This window comes from Doryrhamphus excisus, linkage group LG23 (assembly GCF_037039965.1).
Source record: "Doryrhamphus excisus strain RoL-2023G ecotype Guam linkage group LG23, RoL_Dexc_Guam_v1.1, whole genome shotgun sequence".
NCBI lineage: Eukaryota > Metazoa > Chordata > Actinopteri > Syngnathiformes > Syngnathidae > Doryrhamphus > Doryrhamphus excisus.
Window position 1 is genome coordinate 3820001 of NC_136379.1, and position 5000 is coordinate 3825000.

General features: G+C 52.2%; 14 non-coding genes and 8 pseudogenes across 14 annotated transcripts; all 22 read right to left on the minus strand.

Annotated features, from left to right (window-relative positions):
- Window positions 1–33: 33 nt before the first annotated feature.
- On the minus strand, window positions 34–142 carry LOC131120714 (5S ribosomal RNA; annotated as a pseudogene).
- Window positions 143–254: 112 nt separating this feature from the next.
- On the minus strand, window positions 255–373 carry LOC131121110 (5S ribosomal RNA). The gene has a single exon (XR_009127647.2). It is a non-coding gene; the product is annotated as a 5S ribosomal RNA (ribosomal RNA).
- Window positions 374–485: 112 nt separating this feature from the next.
- Window positions 486–594, minus strand: LOC131122179 (5S ribosomal RNA; annotated as a pseudogene).
- Window positions 595–706: 112 nt separating this feature from the next.
- Window positions 707–825, minus strand: LOC131120432 (5S ribosomal RNA). Its single transcript, XR_009126987.2, has one exon. It is a non-coding gene; the product is annotated as a 5S ribosomal RNA (ribosomal RNA).
- Window positions 826–937: 112 nt separating this feature from the next.
- On the minus strand, window positions 938–1056 carry LOC131124233 (5S ribosomal RNA; annotated as a pseudogene).
- A 112-nt stretch (window positions 1057–1168) lies between these two features.
- LOC131122420 (5S ribosomal RNA) lies at window positions 1169–1287 on the minus strand. The gene has a single exon (XR_013625596.1). It is a non-coding gene; the product is annotated as a 5S ribosomal RNA (ribosomal RNA).
- Window positions 1288–1399: 112 nt separating this feature from the next.
- On the minus strand, window positions 1400–1508 carry LOC131122421 (5S ribosomal RNA; annotated as a pseudogene).
- A 112-nt stretch (window positions 1509–1620) lies between these two features.
- On the minus strand, window positions 1621–1739 carry LOC131121153 (5S ribosomal RNA). The gene has a single exon (XR_009127688.2). It is a non-coding gene; the product is annotated as a 5S ribosomal RNA (ribosomal RNA).
- A 112-nt stretch (window positions 1740–1851) lies between these two features.
- Window positions 1852–1970, minus strand: LOC131121932 (5S ribosomal RNA). The gene has a single exon (XR_009128423.2). It is a non-coding gene; the product is annotated as a 5S ribosomal RNA (ribosomal RNA).
- A 112-nt stretch (window positions 1971–2082) lies between these two features.
- Window positions 2083–2201, minus strand: LOC131122817 (5S ribosomal RNA). Its single transcript, XR_013625520.1, has one exon. It is a non-coding gene; the product is annotated as a 5S ribosomal RNA (ribosomal RNA).
- Window positions 2202–2313: 112 nt separating this feature from the next.
- On the minus strand, window positions 2314–2422 carry LOC131121868 (5S ribosomal RNA; annotated as a pseudogene).
- A 112-nt stretch (window positions 2423–2534) lies between these two features.
- LOC131123671 (5S ribosomal RNA) lies at window positions 2535–2653 on the minus strand. The gene has a single exon (XR_013625541.1). It is a non-coding gene; the product is annotated as a 5S ribosomal RNA (ribosomal RNA).
- A 112-nt stretch (window positions 2654–2765) lies between these two features.
- LOC131124182 (5S ribosomal RNA) lies at window positions 2766–2884 on the minus strand (annotated as a pseudogene).
- Window positions 2885–2996: 112 nt separating this feature from the next.
- On the minus strand, window positions 2997–3115 carry LOC131121965 (5S ribosomal RNA). The gene has a single exon (XR_009128455.2). It is a non-coding gene; the product is annotated as a 5S ribosomal RNA (ribosomal RNA).
- Window positions 3116–3227: 112 nt separating this feature from the next.
- LOC131123242 (5S ribosomal RNA) lies at window positions 3228–3346 on the minus strand. The gene has a single exon (XR_013625594.1). It is a non-coding gene; the product is annotated as a 5S ribosomal RNA (ribosomal RNA).
- Window positions 3347–3458: 112 nt separating this feature from the next.
- On the minus strand, window positions 3459–3567 carry LOC131120443 (5S ribosomal RNA; annotated as a pseudogene).
- A 112-nt stretch (window positions 3568–3679) lies between these two features.
- On the minus strand, window positions 3680–3798 carry LOC131124244 (5S ribosomal RNA). Its single transcript, XR_009128904.2, has one exon. It is a non-coding gene; the product is annotated as a 5S ribosomal RNA (ribosomal RNA).
- A 112-nt stretch (window positions 3799–3910) lies between these two features.
- LOC131122422 (5S ribosomal RNA) lies at window positions 3911–4029 on the minus strand. The gene has a single exon (XR_013625575.1). It is a non-coding gene; the product is annotated as a 5S ribosomal RNA (ribosomal RNA).
- Window positions 4030–4141: 112 nt separating this feature from the next.
- LOC131122424 (5S ribosomal RNA) lies at window positions 4142–4260 on the minus strand. Its single transcript, XR_013625529.1, has one exon. It is a non-coding gene; the product is annotated as a 5S ribosomal RNA (ribosomal RNA).
- A 112-nt stretch (window positions 4261–4372) lies between these two features.
- Window positions 4373–4491, minus strand: LOC131120494 (5S ribosomal RNA). The gene has a single exon (XR_009127048.2). It is a non-coding gene; the product is annotated as a 5S ribosomal RNA (ribosomal RNA).
- Window positions 4492–4603: 112 nt separating this feature from the next.
- LOC131120155 (5S ribosomal RNA) lies at window positions 4604–4712 on the minus strand (annotated as a pseudogene).
- Window positions 4713–4824: 112 nt separating this feature from the next.
- On the minus strand, window positions 4825–4943 carry LOC131122792 (5S ribosomal RNA). Its single transcript, XR_013625537.1, has one exon. It is a non-coding gene; the product is annotated as a 5S ribosomal RNA (ribosomal RNA).
- Between the last annotated feature and the right edge of the window lie 57 nt (window positions 4944–5000).

Below are 5000 nucleotides of genomic sequence, written 5' to 3' on the forward strand. Positions count from 1 at the left end.
CTCTGCTGTCAGGCAAGAGCAGAAACCATAAAAAGCTTACAGCACGTGGTATTCCCAGGCGGTCTCCCATCCAAGTACTAACCAGGCCCACCCCTGCTTAGCTTTCGAGATCGGACGTTTTCAGGGTAGTATGGCCGTAAGCTGCCAGTTCAACTGAAAAGATCCTATTTGAAGGTGACGCAGGCCAAACTAGACTCCAGCAAAAAGTGTCAAACAGCGCCCTCTGCTGTCAGGCAAGAGCAGAAACCATAAAAAGCTTACAGCACCTGGTATTCCCAGGCGGTCTCCCATCCAAGTACTAACCAGGCCCGCCCCTGCTTAGCTTCCGAGATCGGACGAGATCAGGCATTTTCAGGGTAGTATGGCCGTAAGCTGCCAGGTCAACTGAAAAGATCCTATTTGAAGGTGACGCAGGCCAAACTAGACTCCAGCAAAAAGTGTCAAACAGCGCCCTCTGCTGTCAAGCAAGAGCAGAAACCATAAAAAGCTGACAGCATCTGGTATTCCCAGGCGGTCTCCCATCCAAGTACGAAGCAGGCCCGCCCCTGCTTAGCTTCCGAGATCGGAAGTTTTCAGGGTAGTATGGCCGTAAGCTGCCAGGTCTACTGAAAAGATCCTATTTGAAGGCGACGCAGGCCAAACTAGACTCCAGCAAAAAGTGTCAAACAGCGCCCTCTGCTGTCAGGTAAGAGCAATAACCATAAAAAGCTTACAGCACCTGGTATTCTCAGGCGGTCTCCCATCCAAGTACTAACCAGGCCCACCCCTGCTTAGCTTTCGAGACCGGACGAGATCGGGCGTTTTCAGGGTAGTATGGCCGTAAGCTGGCAGGTCAACTGAAAAGATCCTATTTGAAGGCAACGCAGGCCAAACTAGACTCCAGCAAAAAGTGTCAAACAGCGCCCTCTGCTGTCAGGCAAGAGCAGAAACCATAAAAAGCTTACAGCACCTGGTATTCCAAGGCTGTCTCCCACCCAAGTACTAACCAGGCCCGCCCCTGCTTAGCTTTCGCAATCGGACGAGATCGGGCGTTTTCAGGGTAGTATGGCCGTAAGTTGCCAGTTCAACTGAAAAGATCCTATTTGAAGGCGACGCAGGCCAAACTAGACTCCAGCAAAAAGTGTCAAACAGCGCCCTCTGCTGTCAGGCAAGAGCAGAAACCATAAAAAGCTTACAGCACCTGGTATTCCCAGGCGGTCGCCCTTCCAAGTACTAACCAGGCCCGCCCCTGCTTAGCATCCAAGATCGGACGAGATCGGGCGTTTTCAGGGTAGTATGGCCGTAAGCTGCCAGGTCAACTGAAAAGATCCTATTTGAAGGCGACGCAGGCCAAACTAGACTCCAGCAAAAAGTGTCAAACAGCGCCCTCTGCTGACAGGCAAGAGCAGAAACCATAAAACGCTTACAGCACCTGGTATTCCCAGGCGGTCTCCCATCCAAGTACTATCCAGGCCCGCCCCTCCTTAGCTTCCAAGATCGGACGTTTTCAGGGTAGTATGGCCGTAAGCTGCCAGGTCAACTGAAAAGATCCTATTTGAAGGCGACGCAGGCCAAACTAGACTCCAGCAAAAAGTGTCAAACAGCGCCCTCTGCTGTCAGGCAAGAGCAGAAACCATAAAAAGCGTACAGCACCTGGTATTCCCAGGCGGTCTCCCATCCAAGTACTAACCAGGCCAGCCCCTGCTTAGCTTTCGAGATCTGACGAGATCGGGCGTTTTCAGGGTAGTATGGCCGTAAGCTGCCTGGTCAACTGAAAAGATCCTATTTGAAGGCGACGCAGGCCAAACTAGACTCCAGCAAAAAGTGTCAAACAGCGCCCTCTGCTGTCAGGCAAGAGCAGAAACCATAAAAAGCGTACAGCACCTGGTATTCCCAGGCGGTCTCCCATCCAAGTACTAACCAGGCCCGCCCCTGCTTAGCTTCCGAGATCGGACGCGATCGGGCGTTTTCAGGGTAGTATGGACGTAAGCTGCCAGGTCAACTGAAAAGATCCTATTTAAAGGCGACGCAGGCCAAACTAGACTCCAGCAAAAAGTGTCAAACAGCGCCCTCTGCTGTCAGGCAAGAGCAGAAACCATAAAAAGCTTACAGCACCTGGTATTCCCAGGCGGTCTCCCATCCAACTACTAACCAGGCCCGCCCCTGCTTAGCTTCCGAGATCGGACGCGATCGGGCGTTTTCAGGGTAGTATGGCCGTAAGCTGCCTGGTCAACTGAAAAGATCCTATTTGAAGGTGACGCAGGCCAAACTAGACTCCAGCAAAAAGTGTCAAACAGCGCCCTCTGCTGTCAAGCAAGAGCAGAAACCATAAAAAGCTGACAGCATCTGGTATTCCCAGGCGGTCTCCCATCCAAGTACGAAGCAGGCCCGCCCCTGCTTAGCTTCCGAGATCGGAAGTTTTCAGGGTAGTATGGCCGTAAGCTGCCAGGTCTACTGAAAAGATCCTATTTGAAGGCGACGCAGGCCAAACTAGACTCCAGCAAAAAGTGTCAAACAGCGCCCTCTGCTGTCAGGTAAGAGCAATAACCATAAAAAGCTTACAGCACCTGGTATTCTCAGGCGGTCTCCCATCCAAGTACTAACCAGGCCCACCCCTGCTTAGCTTTCGAGACCGGACGAGATCGGGCGTTTTCAGGGTAGTATGGCCGTAAGCTGGCAGGTCAACTGAAAAGATCCTATTTGAAGGCAACGCAGGCCAAACTAGACTCCAGCAAAAAGTGTCAAACAGCGCCCTCTGCTGTCAGGCAAGAGCAGAAACCATAAAAAGCTTACAGCACCTGGTATTCCAAGGCTGTCTCCCACCCATGTACTAACCAGGCCCGCCCCTGCTTAGCTTTCGCGATCGGACGAGATCGGGCGTTTTCAGGGTAGTATGGCCGTAAGTTGCCAGTTCAACTGAAAAGATCCTATTTGAAGGCGACGCACGCCAAACTAGACTCCAGCAAAAAGTGTCAAACAGCGCCCTCTGCTGTCAGGCAAGAGCAGAAACCATAAAAAGCTTACAGCACCTGGTATTCCCAGGCGGTCGCCCATCCAAGTACTAACCAGGCCCGCCCCTGCTTAGCATCCAAGATCGGACGAGATCGGGCGTTTTCAGGGTAGTATGGCCGTAAGCCGCCAGGTCAACTGAAAAGATCCTATTTGAAGGCGACGCAGGCCAAACTAGACTCCAGCAAAAAGTGTCAAACAGCGCCCTCTGCTGACAGGCAAGAGCAGAAACCATAAAACGCTTACAGCACCTGGTATTCCCAGGCGGTCTCACACCCAAGTACTAACCAGGTCCGCCCCTGCTTAGCTTCCGAGATCGGACGAGATCGGGCGTTTTCAGGGTAGTATGGCCGTAAGCTGCCAGGTCAACTGAAAAGATCCTATTTAAAGGTGACGCAGGCCAAACTAGACTCCAGCAAAAAGTGTCAAACAGCATCCGCTGCTGTCAGGCAAGAGCAGAAACCATAAAAAGCTGACAGCATCTGGTATTCCCAGGCGGTCTCCCATCCAAGTACTATCCAGGCCCGCCCCTCCTTAGCTTCCAAGATCGGACGTTTTCAGGGTAGTATGGCCGTAAGCTGCCAGGTCAACTGAAAAGATCCTATTTGAAGGCGACGCAGGCCAAACTAGACTCCAGCAAAAAGTGTCAAACAGCGCCCTCTGCTGTCAGGCAAGAGCAGAAACCATAAAAAGCGTACAGCACCTGGTATTCCCAGGCGGTCTCCCATCCAAGTACTAACCAGGCCAGCCCCTGCTTAGCTTTCGAGATCTGACGAGATCGGGCGTTTTCAGGGTAGTATGGCCGTAAGCTGCCTGGTCAACTGAAAAGATCCTATTTGAAGGCGACGCAGGCCAAACTAGACTCCAGCAAAAAGTGTCAAACAGCGCCCTCTGCTGTCAGGCAAGAGCAGAAACCATAAAAAGCTTACAGCACCTGGTATTCCCAGGCGGTCTCCCATCCAAGTACTAACCAGGCCCGCCCCTGCTTAGCTTCCGAGATCCGACGCGATCGGGCGTTTTCAGGGTAGTATGGACGTAAGCTGCCAGGTCAACTGAAAAGATTCTATTTAAAGGCGACGCAGGCCAAACTAGACTCCAGCAAAAAGTGTCAAACAGCGCCCTCTGCTGTCAGGCAAGAGCAGAAACCATAAAAAGCTTACAGCACCTGGTATTCCCAGGCGGTCTCCCATCCAACTACTAACCAGGCCCGCCCCTGCTTCGCTTCCGAGATCGGACGAGATCGGGCGTTTTCAGGGTAGTATGGCCGTAAGCTGCCAGGTCAACTGAAAAGATGCTATTTAAAGGTGACGCAGGCCAAACTAGACTACAGCAAAAAGTGTCAAACAGCGCCCTCTGCTGTCAGGCAAGAGCAGAAACCATAAAAAGCTGACAGCATCTGGTATTCCCAGGCGGTCTCCCATCAAAGTATGAACCAGGCCCGCCCCTGCTTAGCTTCCGAGATCGGACGAGATCGGGCGTTTTCAGGGTAGTATGGCCGTAAGCTGCCAGGTCAAGTGAAAAGATCCTATTTGAAGGCGACGCAGGCCAAACTAGACTCCAGCAAAAAGTGTCAAACAGCGCCCTCTGCTGTCAGGCAAGAGCAGAAACCATAAAAAGCTTACAGCACCTGGTATTCCCAGGCGGTCTCCCATCCAAGTACTAACCAGGCCCACCCCTGCTTAGCTTTCGAGATCGGACGTTTTCAGGGTAGTATGGCCGTAAGCTGCCAGTTCAACTGAAAAGATCCTATTTGAAGGTGACGCAGGCCAAACTAGACTCCAGCAAAAAGTGTCAAACAGCGCCCTCTGCTGTCAGGCAAGAGCAGAAACCATAAAAAGCTTACAGCACCTGGTATTCCCAGGCGGCCTCCCATCCAAGTACTAACCAGGCCCACCCCTGCTTAGCTACCGAGATCGGACGAGATCGGGCATTTTCAGGGTAGTATGGCCGTAAGCTGCCAGGTCAACTGAAAAGATCCTATTTAAAGGTGACGCAGGCCAAACTAGACTCCA